The sequence below is a fragment of the Amphiura filiformis genome, chromosome 19 (assembly GCF_039555335.1).
Source record: "Amphiura filiformis chromosome 19, Afil_fr2py, whole genome shotgun sequence".
Classification (NCBI taxonomy): domain Eukaryota; kingdom Metazoa; phylum Echinodermata; class Ophiuroidea; order Amphilepidida; family Amphiuridae; genus Amphiura; species Amphiura filiformis.
Window position 1 is genome coordinate 54,080,734 of NC_092646.1, and position 16,574 is coordinate 54,097,307.

A 16,574-nucleotide genomic window follows, 5' to 3' on the forward strand; every position below is an offset into this window, starting at 1 on the left:
TTCGGATTAATTGTCTTGGATTGTAATGTACTTCATACCCAGAAAACAAAATCAAGCTTTAGGTGTTGTATAATGTAACAAAATCCGATTTCAATAAAACGATGCGTGTTCCGTCGTTTTATTCTTATGATCGAAATATGAGTCGAACAGGTACGCGATGTTCAAAACTCTGTACGTGCAATTACGCAAAGGATGGTCACAACACATCAAAAGAACCGACCTCAGTCATGATCGACGCAGTGACACGCATTGGTGATATAGACGATTTTCTTTGTATTCGCTCAATTGTTCTGCTCAAATTAAGAGGGGGCATCATTTATCATCTGATAGTGACAATTAACAATTTCTTGGAAAATAAATGCATATCTAATTTTACGGAAATGTTACAATATTGCTTTAATTTGCTATTTTTTCTTGTTTTAAATATCATAGATTGTGTTTCTTCTTCGTTTGACTTGAATTTTGAACATGAAGAATTTTCCCATCTCCTAATTTATGCCTGTATCCACATAGTTCACATAGTTACAATTGCTTTAACAATATAATTTGATTTTAATTTAGACGAGCATTCAAATTGATGTAATTTAATTTGGATTTGAATTCAATCTTATTTGATATTTTGATTACCAGGTCTTACTGGAGGTATTGGGCTATTTATTTCTCAGTGCTTAGCCTACATCTCTGACGTCACAAGCAAAGAAAACCGCTTACTGCGTATAGCCATTCTTCAGGCATCAACACTTATAATGATCGGATCGAGTCAAGTAGCTGTTGGCTTTCTTATTGCGAACTATGGCTTTGGGCCCACACTATGGATGGCACTTATTGCTTTCTCTATGCCATTACTATATATTATCATCCCTCATCTGTTGATCGAAACTGTTGACAGAAAGAGCAAACACACCAAATCCAGTATCGAGGATGGGTTTAAAAAGCTACATCGTCTATTCAAAACAATACCAACTTTCGCAGATGGCGATTAGGACTTCTCTTTTTGATTGATTTTATGAGGGAGCTCTTAGAAAGAACTGCCCCAATCGTAGTGATATACGGATTAGGACCACCATTTTGTTGGTCGTCTGTGGATGTTTCCGGGTACTACATATTGATACTTTGTGGCGGTGCTATATGTAAGTCTAACGTCATCTTGACAGACTGACGATATCAGATAATCGCCAAATGTATGTTTAAAGTTATCTAGGGGATTCCGACGAATTTATAAAAAGAAATACTGAGAGATAATAATGATGGATGTATGAAGAATCAACTGCAAAAGCACTATTTTGAACCGGAAGTGCCACCATTTTGAATTTGACGTTGATCTTTATAAACTTTAATTGTAGAGCATAGGCTTAGATCCCGGGGAGATGGGGGGGTACATCTCCCCCCAATATTTTGCCAGTCCATAGAATTATCCCCATGTTGACACCTGTATGTTTGTTTTTGACCACATTAACCTCATATTTGGCCATTTTAGCCCTAAAAATGCGAATTTATTGCACTTTTGCACCATATTAACCAGTTTATGGTCAAATATCTCGCGTGCTTTGCGCATTTGTACCATAAACTTATTATGTCACCAAAAGGTGATGGATTCAATATACTTAAGGTTACACGAAGAAACGTATAAAAAACGTATAAAAGACGTATAAAGTTGTTCTCTAAAACCGCGTTTTCTCAGCAATCAAATATCCCAGTGAGTCAAATGTTGGTGCATGGATGTATCTTAACATTATTTTTGTGTGTTTATACAAATTTTTAGAATCCGTTTGAAAATCCTTCGTTTAAATCATTTTTACGCACCATGTTCACAAGATCAAAAACACGTTCCATGCAGTTTTTTTCAAATATTCGCTCCGTATAAAACTACGCCGAGTGATTGTTTTCTCCTTTTTTGTATTGTACTACAAATCGACAAAAGAAATAATGTTGCCATGGGGAAGAACCAAAAACAGTACAGATTAAATTTTATTAGCCCGTTTTTAGGAACAATTTTCGAGAATCTTGTACCACAAAACACTGTTATGTTACATTATCGATATCTGGATTGTGGAACATTGATTTTGATTTCTAACTGCCTACATTATTTCTCAAAAGTATGTCGATTCCTTTACCATTTGAATTTCACTCCAAATATAAGCTACTTTTGCAAAAATCGAGGTTTTTCGCCATCGATACCCCCGACATTTACAGCGGTGATGAGATTGTTTATCATAAGAGCCTGGTATGCACTATTCCATACTAGTCAGTTTGAGATCAATCGATTTCACAGATCACTCAGTAGCTCAATCGGTTAGCGCGCTCAGACTCACGTTCGACTATATAATACTATAGTTTTGAGCTGGAAAACTTTGGTACGTGTTCGAGTCCCTATGTGGTCCATTCCATCTATTTTATTTATTTTTCTCCCACTTTTTTTTTTTTTCTTGTTCGTTTCTTTCTTTCTGACTGCAGCGATTGATTGTTTTTGCCCGGGTTTTTTTCATTATATAATTTAGAAATTTTTAGGCTATACTAGTCTAATAGGCGCGGCATATGAATATATTTTTACAAATTAGATTAACAAAATATTGGTTGTTGGTTTTGTTACTGTTGTTGTAGTTATTGTTGTAGGCCTATATATTGCATAATCAGGGTATAAATAGGCATACTAGGCCTTTTATAGCCTATAGAAGCAAGTTGATTTATTTCACGACAGATATCATCCAGGATAATTTTAAAAATTGAACATTTAGAAAATCCAAAGGAAAATTGCCGAAAACGGCTGCCCACAATCACCCCCCCATCAGCCCATATTGTCCTATCATGGTCGCCCTTCCCTATCCCTGCAACATATAGGATGACTCACGAGCCGCGGTTTGTCCGTGGCCCTAGTTCAGATTGAAACACTATTGTACGCGTGAGTTCATTCTTTTCTGCATGGCTGTTTCCATTATTAACTTACGCCCCTCTGGAATCAAGCCTTGAAAATCAATTGTATTTAACCTTAAAGAATTTTTTCCAAAACCATCCCCCCAATGTCAAAAAGAAATCTACGCCACTGCTGTAGAGACATAAATCTCTAGTGACATAAAGACATAGGCGTAGATGCGGGAGGGGGTATAAATGTTTTGATAGGAAGATGTTTCATACAATCATCCCCCATGTTGACGCCTGAATGTTGGCTTCTGACCAAATCAAATTAGTGCCAAAAAGTGGTGGTGGATAAATCCCCCAATATTTTGATAGGGGGATGGTCCATACAATCATCCCCCATGTTGACGCCTGTATGTTGGCTTCTGACCAAATCAAATTAGTGCCGAAAAGTGCCAATTTGTTCCACTTTTGCACCATTATCTCCAGTTTTGCTTCAATATGCTAAACTTACTCTAGCGCCAAAAGGTGCTGCATTCAATATACTTCACGAAAATTTACCTAACCCCATCCCCCAATGTCAGAAATCTACGCCACTGCATATAGATAAGATTATTTTGAGTTTAATACCTTGTGTGTGTCATTTATATTTCAGGTGTTGTATTCGCCACGAAGGGTCTATCTCTGTTTCTACCTGACCTTTGGAATCTTCAGGTCAGCATGGTATTTGCGATTGTGTATGGATTTTCGAACGCCGTTGCTAATTCAACATTGGGGCTGTATATCGGTAAGTCGTGTTTCTTGCTCACCTTTGGTATCTTCTGGTCAGTATAGTATTTGCTATTCGCCGTAGAAGTAGTGATGTAACAGGATTAATTACCATAGCGATAGGTGAAAATTATATTATTATTGCCCTGCGCTAAAGGTAGGCTGCACCAATCACCAGTCATGTATGTGCATGTGTGTAATCATAAATACCGCTCATTTTGAAGACACTAATCGTACAGGTGCGAGTGAAATGTACATGGACTACGCGTAATGTGAATTACATAGAATTACGATCCAGGTCTTTATGCTAATATCAAGGCGGATCCGACTCATCTACGAATCCTTTCATCAACGCTGCCTCCGTTCTATCCTTGGCATCCACTGAAGCGACTTCATTACCAACTTTAGGGTCCCCAAGCAAGCAGACATTTCCTGCACTGTCGAGACCATGTTACTGAAGACACAACTACGATGGGCAGGACATGTGTACAGAATGGAAGACCACCGCCTGCCAAAGATCTTTCGGTACGGCGAGCTGTCCTCTGGGCAATTAAATGTAGGGGCACATGTAAAAAGATATAGAGACTGCCTCAAGTCATCTCTGAAAGCCTGCAACTTGGACCTCATACACAGGCCTACCCTGGCTGCTGACCGTAATTATATACACTTTTGACTTTACTCCCATTTTCCAAACCAGGAGTCAACATTACTTTCCCAGTATGAAGATAAGGCCTCTTACTTGTCATGTTTGTAATTAGTTTCCCCAATATATATTTATTTATTAGAGCATCAAGCAAGCACCAAGTGCCTTGTCAAATCCTTGTCAAAGTCACTCGTAGATGAATATAAATTGCCGGCTTATTCTCTTTACTTGTCACTTTTATAGCTGGACTTGTGGGTTGCCTTCGTAGCATAAGCCAGGTTTTGCTACCTGCCATTCTGGCCAAGACAGTTTCAGATGACGAGCATGGTAAGAATCCTTTTTTTTTTTTTTTTTGGTAAGTTCTTCCAATTTTTTAATAGTCTTTACGTTTGTTAACAATATTCTTCTTTCTTCTTTCTTTAGGTGCAGTGTTTGCGGTTGATGCTAGTATACAGAATCTTGGAAACCTCGTCTCGCCATTGCTTCTCAATTCAATTTACCGGAAAACTGTGCAAACGCAACCCAACTTCGTCTTTACAGTGATTGCAATAATAGCCGTTATCCCTATAATACTGACGGCGTAAGTTCCAACTACTTTATAAACAGGATACTCACTGAACACGCACGCCCTCTACATTAATTTACCGGCAACCGGGGACTCTGTAGGCCAGGGAATATGTAAGGAAACAAAAACCATTTGTTTTGGCTTTGTTATGATGGCATTTAGAGATAAGGGTAGCTAGAGACTTTTTTGTGGATGTAGAATTGTCGATACAACATAGCTTCGTTATAATTTGCTTATTCCCAATCTATTTCTAGTAATGTTTGACCTAGAAGTTAATAACTGCGCATCGGTTATTTTTGGTGGTATGTCTTCTTCTGTAAACTGTATTTACATATAATTTAAATTTGATTTAGCCAAAAAATATAAGTTTGATCGACCACCCTATCCGGGTAAAGTGGTACGTCCATTTTGCCAGCTAAAACGAGCGTACGGAATCTACTTAAGTAATTAGGTGTTTGAGTGCACCGGGGAAATATCTGGTGGGGTTATACAACCCGCCCAACGTTTATGGCAAGCCATCAAAGTCATAAAGTTCAGCTAGCTATTTCAGTGCAGCTAAATGACCAATCAGAAGCTTCATTGAGTAGTTCGCTGCATTGAGTAGTTCGCTGCATGTGGCATAGTGCTATCTATCCTCAAAAATATTACTTTGTTAATTTTTGTAACTGAAAATATCAAGAATGTAAGCAATAATATTATCTGAAATGAATGAATAAGGATTGTCCAAAATAATACGTGCCTATTCTTTTTATAGTATTCTTCAAGTGACAACCCGATATGCTAAACAGATGGAACAACACCCTAGAGAAGATCCAGGGAAGGAGGAAAGAAAGGAGACACATGTGGTCGCTATGGTTGACATAGGTACAATGACGAAGTAAAGACACATGGGACTCTCAGGTGTCATACTTGTTTAGTTACGCACAAAGCGTGCGTAAGAGGGGAGAGACCCGGGGAGAGGGGGTAAAAGTCTGGGTACTAGGGACTTGAAGGATTATGAAGAAATAGGAATAGAAAAATACATCATTCAGGTGCATGGCAAAGTCATCTGGTGACTAGACTAAAAGTTCAATGACCTTTTCCCGCCAAAAGCTACTCCGGTTCAACTGCTATCAGGCATTGTGTAGCTCGTGATGTCAACTACCTATGGTAAAAGTGCAGCTTTGCCACCCCCACCCCACCCCCATCCCGTTATACCACCCAACCCCCGAGCTCACACACTATTATATTATATGATCCCGAGAGGTTCTTGGTGACGAATTGACATGCGCACAGATTTGGGGTGCATTTTTAGTCAATTAGTTTAGATTCGGGCTGCATTTTGATTTGTTGATGGCTCTCATTATGTCATGAAAATATGGTTTACGAATGGACGTTTTTCAACATTTTCAACAAAATCTGTAATAAAATGAATCCAGAATTTAAGGAATCATCTCATGTCTTATTATTATAACACTTGTATAACCCTTAATACAGCATCTTACCTTAATTTTCAACAGAAAATTAATTAAATTTGATGATCAAATGTAAATTTGTCACTTTGGATTATCAGCAGGAGGAAAGAAAAACGGTTACAGTAGGAGCTTACATTAAAATCCGGAAAACTCTATTACGATAACACCAACGTATAAACTGGACATTGTTTTCAATTATTTTATATACGCGTCATAAATGATAACAGTGCGAAGTGTCATTCATAATGCAATTTTTTATACGAATTGGTAGATATTACATGTCAATGAAAACCAAATGAAGCAACATTCATTGTTAAAAACGACTTTGGTTACATGCCACTATTTGTTTGTGCGGCATCTGAAAAGACTGAAATTGACCAAGTTATATAGCTAAAAAAAGTACATTTCGGGTTTTGATGCTTCGAAATGTATATTTTCCTCTCATAATATGACATTTTTGTGTTATACCAAAATCCATCCCCACGTCATCGGATTGTAGTAAATATTTGTCTTACTAATATTGTAACTTTCAGCTATGAGGGCGCACTGTCACTTTAAGGTGTTTACGGTTCCGTGCGATAAAACAAAACTGTGAGAGTTGTGAATACGAGAAATTTCCTCCCGAAATTAGCCATTCTCCCATTGAAAACTGTGTTTATAATATATAGATAATTAGTGGTATTGAACCCTTTAACGAACTTTAGCGTATCTCAGTGATTTCTTGATGACTGACCACATGAAGAAAGTCTTGACACGTCTTCTATAAACGCTCGCCCCTCGCCGCGCCTGGCGCCAAAAAGGTTTACTTATTGACCATGATCTTAGTGATGACATTTATTGTCTTAGTCTCTTCAGCAGCGAGTTTGTTTCCGCTGCCTAAACACAAACAGTCTGCCAATGTCAATTTATAACGCCGTTTCTGATTGGGTAATAAAGGCGACTTAAACTTATGTCCGGGAACTTGATTGACTTGATTGAACTTCCGACCTGTATCAGCTGTGCGAGCAGCATGAACAATGGCCGAAAACCACTGTTATAGCGTTTAGCGTTGTTGTACAGCATGGCAATCACAATTTGAATAATTTTGCCACACCATTATTCGCTATCGTAGACATGACGTCATATTGGTGACCTCAGGGCGTTACCATAGCGACTGGATCACGCTTTCATCAATGTATGGAATTTATATATCAATTTTTTAAATTACCAGTCATATTTAAGACCTGAAACCTCATGATTTCAGAAGGAAAACATCTTGCAAAAGCTTACTAGGCAGTGAAACCCATAAGAAATGGCTAAAACTTGATTTTCAAACAGCAGAACATCGACGTAGATAGCGTTGTCATGCAACCGCTTGATCCATCACTACGAACGTAGTTGTGACCTCGGCAGGAAGTGACGTCGGACTACGACAGCAAATAAGCGGTAGGCCAGAAATTGGTAAATTCCGACGACGGTAGCCATGAAGTTATAAAGGTAAGCTTACGCAAATTGTTCATGAATACGAAGAAGCCGATTAACAAAGCCTTGTTTAAAGTCGTGCTGGATGATGTTATGTGAAAATGTTAGCCAATCAAAAATAACTCGACTGTTTGTGTGGATGGAGCGGAACCAAACTGGCTGTTGAGGAGACTATTATTGGTTGCGCCGCAAGTCACGTGATAGACATTGATATTGATACGGATATTTTAGTAAACATTTAAATATGTTATATACACATGATTATACAAGAATGGTAAAACTCGCTTTGTTCGTCGCTTTTAAAGCTGTGAAACAAAGCGATGTCTGCTACTTTAGAGATATAACATCACACAAAATTGTCAACATTGTTCCAGTACGAGTAGTCACACATTGGAACATCATTTGTATAAATAAATAAAGAATTGATGTCAACGTGTGCAGAATGGCGTTTAGTCCACCAAATTTAAGTAGCAGAACATTGAAAAATACATGGGATTATGTTCAGCATCTTATGTTTAGAATCATGCAGGAGTATCCCCTTTTCCTCTGGAGAAAAGCATCTCATGTATATTAAATTTAGTGCATATTTTGAAAGGTTTTACACCATAAAATATATAAACTAGTAATTTGATAATATCGACCGTAAATACCAATCATAGGGCCTGCACTTTGGCTCGTTTTTTGCAGGTTTACATGGTCCAATAATCACAAGATGACTGACATGTGGTAACAAAGGCAGCAGTCACTGCAATTTGATTATGTCCCATATGATTGGCCATTCAAGACACCCCTGTGAATATACTATAGCGGCCTTTTCAAAATATAATACCTGTTTGCGTGACTGTATTGACAATACCCGGGAACAATACACACAGTATATGCATTGGACAAACTTTTTACAATAAGCATGATAAGTGATGATGTGACCTCCAGATTTATACATCGTTCGTCTCGCACACTGACAACATTTGATTGAATGGACTGTAGGCTACTGCGCCGTGATTACGGTGAAGGACACCGGTTCAAATCCTTTGTTTGGAGCCAATCGATAAAAGCATGCAGGGCTTCTATACCCATGTACAGTTTATCCCTACATAACCTATGTCTTGAATACGCTGGCAAAGTTATGTAATAATCGGATTAATACTATATAGCAGTAGGTAAAAACAAGTTTTGAATAATCCGCGCTATAAAGTCCCATTCAGTGATCCCAGCGAAAGTGAAAAAAAAAAATCAAATTGTTACGTTTATAAAATTTTTTTGATGAAAAACAAATGGCAAAAAAACAAAACAGGAAAACGACAGTATTGACGAAGTTGAAGCCCCATTCAAATACATGTAGCTAATTTATATACTGTCAGTACCGGTATATAAATTACAGACTCACGTAAATGCATTATTTTTTGTCTTAGATACACGATTTTCGGCTGAACCACTGCACTAGCAAGCTATGTTAGCACATCTATGACAATGACGAAAAGTACAAAATCAGCCATAGGCCTTTAGATAGCAGAAGACACAAAAGTGGTGTTTTATGACCTTTGACATTCTTTTGTGGCGAGTGACATGGTCTTTCAATTCACGCCGAGTGGCCTTGACAGGTTTGACTATGCTTCAGTGGTCATGAAGAATTCAAAAGATAACCTCTGCCCCAATAATCCTAAGCAATTGTCTGAAACTGCTCCTCGGATCATAAGAACTCAGTCCTCAAATGATAGTCATAATAATGTCCAAAATATAAAAATTACTGACTATCATTGAAGACTGAGTTCCGCAGTCAAGTATCCAAAATCTGAATTTTGATGATTTTTACGATCGTCGGGATGAAAAAAAATAAAAAAATCACTGAATGGGCCTTTAGTTCCCTCTCCTTACCCTCGCAATATAAATCAAAGAAAAATAAAGAAAGAAAACAAGAAAAGAAAATTAACCAAATTAAGGGATCTGGAATGAGCGTTTTGAGCGTTTCGATAGTATTTTGTGTGGGACATGAGAGCACATCAGACATATCGAATTGCATTCTGAATACGAAGAATGTCTTTCTGATATCAAATAAATTTCATTGTTTGAAATTCACGATATAATACAAATTTTATGACAAATTATTAAAATTTGATATTTTTCACATTTTTGATAAATAACAGTCCTCGAAGTAAATATCATAAATCTAATGTTATATTCTTAAACAGTCCCTGGCATGATACCATACATGTATAGGCCTATGTATAGTAAATTTGTCTGCTTTATCTGTTTTGTGCTGTTTAAGCAAATAGTTAAACATAATTTCCATAAAATGTAAGCTTTTACTGTCAGCTAGATATGTCCCCTTTTAATTTTGAGCAGAACAAGTGAGGTAAGGCAAAGAAAATTGAAATTTACTACTACTAGCGCCAATGAATGTTAATACGATTGTAAAACGGTACGATCCTCTGGGTGTGTGTGTGCATAGACATACCACTCGTTTGTCTGGGTGTGTGTGGGGGTGTGTGCGTATGTGTGTCCTGCACGCGTATTTTTTTCTGCAACTATAACGGGACGCAATACGATGCCGGTATGTTATAAGAATCAAACTTACAAGAAAGATGGATCTTGTCAAATCCTACAATTCTGTCAGAGAAAATATGCATATTTGCATTAAATTTTTAATTAATTGACATAATTGATTAATTAATTAATATTTTATTTAATGATTTACCATAATTCCAAATATGTCAAACAATATGTCAAATTAAAGCTAATGAAATGCTTTATAAATTGGTCAGAGCGCATTTTGCAGAATGCATTTAGTACTTTAGTTACATGATTCCAAACATTCTATTCCAATTTTTTGCTATACACGCATAGGAGCTGTACTTTTAAAATCCGCGCCTAATCAATAATAATAGTCTTTCACTCCATTGTCAAAGTACTGTGCTCCCTGTAGCTGTAGCATTATGGAGTGACCAGGTCCTAGAGTACACCACATTTCGCCATAATGCATTCTAGAAACGCTTGCTGTTAGAATAAGAAAAATTTTAATGCTAATTTATTGCATATTCTAGGGAAGCGTGGTTACCTTTTTAAAATAACCGAGTGAGAGAGTTTTCAAGAAAATATTTTTCCTGTCAAAACTGAAGCATCCTCTGTATAAAAGAAAATATGAATATTAACTGCACATCATATATAACGATTCGTGATACCCAATTGTGGCACATTTGATGTCGTTTAAGAGGCAGAGAATTTTATTTCAATTTTATATACGCCAAAATATTTTTCTAATTGAGCGAGAATGGCGATAGAAAAACGTTGAAAATTCCATGTATAAATGACATTAGACCCAACAAATGATTACTGTTTCGTTTTTATGGTAATCTAATCTTTTATTTCCTGAAATAAAATTATGGGTCTAATGTGGGTTAATTGTATAATTGATGAAAACATCGACGTGTATAAAAGAAGCTACAAGAAAAATGGTAGGCCACGCCACGCCACATTGATAATCTATACGGCGAGTTCGTAGCGCACGTGTGAATCAAAATCGATACTATTGTCCCGACTATTGTGCGTGTATAGCCTCATTTATAACACGTAGTTATCAACAATTGAGCGCTATTAATACACATTAATGTTTTTAAACAAATAAAATTCCAAAATATGGTACGTTTTCTGTCTTTGCTTGTCACTTGGTATGTTGAAGTAATGAAGTTGCGATTATATTTTTAAATTTTCATCATGACACCATCAAGCCTGATAGCCGAGCGGTCTAAGGCGCTGGTGTTATGTCAATATCGTATAGGGGTGCATTATAGCGCAGCGTGGGTTCGAACCCCGCCGGCGCCTCTGACAAAATAAATTTCATTTATTTTTTTAAATTTCATATTATGTTAGGGAAATGTGGCTGGGAGAATGTATGTATGGCGAAGAGTGGTGTGGTCCTAGAGCGTGATGGTTTTGTAGCAGATGACAGTGCTCATTCAAGCCTGTCAAGGTCAGTTAGTAGCCACTTGCTGAATGGATGGCCATGATCAGCTATCAAAGAGATGCCTTGTGCAGCTGCCAATCACAGTAGAGGTTTGATAACATTTTGTTAAAACCCAAATGTGATATAAGGACAAAGCTGTGCATGTTGGTACTTAATTGTTTGGATTCTTACGTTGAAATTCCCTTGTATTAGTATTTTTATGTGTAGTGTATAGTGGTCATAAATTATATAGCTTTTAAATTTTGGGCATTTTTGCTCTGTTGCACTGTAGGCTACCATTATGGAATTTGAGCAAATCAATTACCGACACAAGCAGGTATACAGTGTATTATTTTATTTTTATTTCGTATCTCAGGAGCACAGCTCACTTGGTAAGGCATCAGAATTTGGTACACTAGCGCTTCGAACTTTAAATCGGAAGGTGGTGAGTTCGAGCCTCATCACGGTCACATTAATTTTATAAACCAAATATTGTTCGAACTTTTCATATTTGTTTTTCTTTTATTGTTTCTTTTCTTTGTCTTTTTTTTCTTGTTTTCTTTATTTTTCTTTGATCCATATTGCCAGTGTAAGGAGAGGAGGAACTAACGGCCCATTCAGTGATTTTTTTTTCATCCGGACGATCGTAAAAATCATCAAAATTCAGATTTTGTACAAGACTGCGGAACTCAGTCTTCAATGATATAGTCAGTAATAATCTTTTGGTCATTATATGACTATCATCATCTGACGACTGAGTTCTTATGATACATCATCCGAAGAGCAGTTTCAGACAATTGCTTGGGATTGTTGGGGCAGAGGTTATCTTTTGAATTCTTTCATGACCACCGAAGCAGAGTTAAACCTGTCAAGGACACTCGGCGTGAATTGAACTGACCATGTCACTCGCCACAAAAGAGTGTCAAAGGTCATAAAACATCAACTTGGTGTCTTCTGCTAGTGGTTCAGCCCTAAGCCGTGTAGGGCTATTTAAGACAAAAATAATGCATTTACGTGAATCTGTAATTTATATAGGCCTACTGACAGTATATATAAATTAGCTACATGTATTTGAATGGGGCTTCAACTTCGTCAATACTGCCGTTTTCTTGGGTTTTGTGCCAATTTTTTTCTTTTATTTTTTTTATAAAAGTAACAATTTGTGATTTTTTTTCACTTTCGCTGTGATCACTGAATGGGGCTTTGCAACGCGATATATTCAAAACTTGTATTCACCTACTGTTATAGCATTAATCCGATTATTACACAACCTCGCCAGCGTATTCAAGACATCCAATGCAAATAATCACCTAGATTATGACGTATCATACCGTAAATATGGCGGAGTACTCAAATTCATTCAACAAAAGCATGATTACAAGCTATTGCAATCTACCGCGACAGCTCGTCTCACACACATAACAAATGGACAAATACGATCAAATAGGTTGACGACAACGTTTGATTGAATGCACTGCATTGTGCCATGATTACGGTGAAGGACACCGGTTCAATTCCTTTGTATGGAGCCAATCAATAATTTCACGCACATCCTCTATTATTGCCCGGGATGATTGCACACTGTAAAAGAGCTATTGTTATAATGTTTGATGAAATCGTGTTTAACTACCGTATTTGCTTAAGAACGGCACAATACAGATAAAGCAGACAGGTTGACTACATGTGGTACATGTATATACATATTAATATAGGGAATGTGTGTGAGTCGAGTATACCTAATTATAATAGGGGCGTATCCAAAAATGAATTCACGCCCCTTTCAAATGTCGAGCCAAAGTGCAGGCCCTATGATTGTTCAAGGTTACCCCGCAGGGCTATATAGAAATAATAAGCACTCAAAAACAATAGCGATCAAGCTGAAATTAGAAATTAGCTCCCGGTAGAGGGTAGGGCCTGAAGAATGAGGGAAATAAAAAAAAAAGTGACGGGCTATTGATAACATAAGGCACTGGCACCAGCCCAAAAAATTCAAGGCTGCAAGTCCGGCAGGACTGAAGCCGGAAACTCCCATAGTGAGGACTGTCAGCTAATGGAGTTCCAATATGTGACCAGCTCCAAAAAAACCCGGAACACATCGCCAGAAATGTTTTTGAGTTATAGGCATTTAAAGAAATTTTGGAATTCTTAATTTCATGGTATTTAACTGTGAGCCTAAGTGGCCTTTCAAATCCTTGAAAGTACTTATCAAAAAGAGGTTTATTTAATCAATATTATGAAGAGTTGAATTGCAAAACTGCTTAGGGACCATTTTTTCAAAATTGAGTTTTTGGTGTTACGTTATAGTGCCAATAAAAATGCACATTTTGTCGCTTGTTTGACTTTCATACCACCTTCCGTTCCTGAGATATCGCAAATTTTCCCTTTCGGAAATCTTCAGGAATTTCCGGAAATTCGGACTTATAACGGCTATAAAATCTTCGAAAAATAATGTTGTTTTCCTCTTTTGATGTTTTATGGTAGCATTCAATTGTCTTTAACTTTCGAAACCAAAATTAACTGTTTTTGAGTCACCATGTTTGAAAAAATTAATTTTAATTAACCAAAAGTTGTAGCTTCGGAAATACTCAAAAATGGACGAAAATGGCATTTTGACGAATGTAATTAAAATCGTTTTGATTGCATTAATCATGGTGCATAATACCATGCCAACAGATGGGCTCAACTCTGATTTTAAAGATGTTTTTTAGAAATAGGGTAAATGAGTTGAATTGCAAAACTGCTAACATCCATAAGAGGCATGATATAAAAGTAATAATAAAATAAATACAAAGGCTAAAAATTTGTACCAAACTTATTCTTTTAGTTTCTTTCCATCAATACTTTGTTCAAAACCAAAATGAATCAAATCAAACAAGTAGTTAATGCACAGTTTAAAAACCCTGTTTTTCTCAAAAAGTCAAAAATGGATGTAAGCAGTTTTGCAATTCAACTCTTCATATAACAAATGAACTATGATAATCCCTATTAAATCCTGTGCAAGGCAGGACACTAATTGGCCCATTACTCAGAATAGCAATTTGGCAAAAATATCAAGGTATCATTTACATAATTATCCATATCTTGAAAAGTACTGATGCTATTTAGTTTGGTATCATTTTAAAGCTTATTGCCTAGTGCTTACATTTTTTTAAATGTAAAAATGTCAAAAATGCGACTTGCTCCTGGTTTTGTCAGAGCGGGTCACCTTCGTTACCTTAAGTTATCGACAGCCCGTCGCCTTTTTTGAAGCAATGCGTAACCTTAATGTAACGTTGGCCAACAGAGGGCGTCAATGTACATGTACTAAGATGTTAGCCAGAGGAAGAGAGAATACTCTTGCTTGATTCAAAACATGAGATGCTGCACAGTACACAGTGTCGACACCCAGTGTTATAAATATAAACTTAATACTCCATTGGTGAGCGACGAACGCAAGAAAAGGAGGCCTATCTGATTGGCTAGAAATCGATCGCTTGATCGCTCAGTGGTGTAGTACAAACTCAAAATGGAGACATGTATTCAATTCGATTGAAATCGATATTCTATTATTGACGCAGATAAAGAAAGTCGATAATGTAGATTGTATTATAGATACAGCAACTGGATCTTACACGGGTTCCTTTATATAATTCATTTCTCAAACAGTTTAGTTGAATATATCAAAATTTTGACTTTTGATTTCAAAATCTTTACTTATAAAATACAGTAAAATATATCCACAGCAAACAGCAAGGCCCCGTTAGTGTATTGGAAACAAAACCTGCGTTTTACCTGACAACAAATCGAATTTTCTATAATGGCAACACCATATGTGGTACTGATCATGCGCAAATCGTAGAATAGAAACTCTACGGCAGGCTCTGTGGTATCTCATATGTAAATGCTATGCTTAGCCTGAGTCGCTCGGCCTATCTCGAACAAAATCGCCATGCGTAGCTTTTGAAAAACGAGAGGATTCGCCGTACTATCACGGCAATTTTTGACACGAAGATAGGGATGATGACGCTGTGCAGTATCCAAACACTATTTGTAGAGGTCACGCGTCAATGGTAAGAGCACTGTGTATTGTGTATAGGAAAACGGACAGTAACTGCAGTATGTTAAACAAAACACTACCTTTTCTCCTTGATCCTGGCATCACAGTACATACATAAAATATTACTTAACATTTGCAACTTTACGAATCGTACCCAGGGTAGCCCGATCAGCAAAAGTGCTGTTCTTACACGGGGCTCTGCACTTGTTAAAGGTTATATATATTGGTCGGACAACATCATATCATTGGCAAGCTAATATTATGAGGACAATGAAAATGACTCTTTTTGAGAAAATAAGACGTTTAAAATTGATATTCCGCAAAAACCAACTTAAGCGATGAGTTCCTTCGAACGAGACAGATTTGACCTAGAAAAAAGTTGACGTCATGAAATGAGATGTGCCTTTGAGAGAAGGGATTATAAACATTCTCAATGCACAGAACGTATACTGTTGTTCACAGAAAAAAAAATCTGAATTAAGTATTACAAATTTAATGGTTTTTAAACATATGGATAAAATCAGCCGCTTCTTTTTTATATATATATATATTAGTAAATTGTGATATTACAATTCATATGTATATCAATATTATGAGAAATATTTGGACTAAAAAATAAACAAACATATTGAGCTCAGAATTCCAGCGTGATCAATCTGAGACTAGCATACAAACCGTGTTAAGTCCACAAACTCATGTATCTGATTTCCCTGTGCGATATTGCAATGCTATAGGTATTATAGTTTCAGTTGGATGAAATATTACAAAGCAAACGCATAGTTACAATTCTGTGTGAGGCTTTGTTTCCCAAATGAGAACAATAGTCTGCATATTGTTATGCAGCATTGTTATGG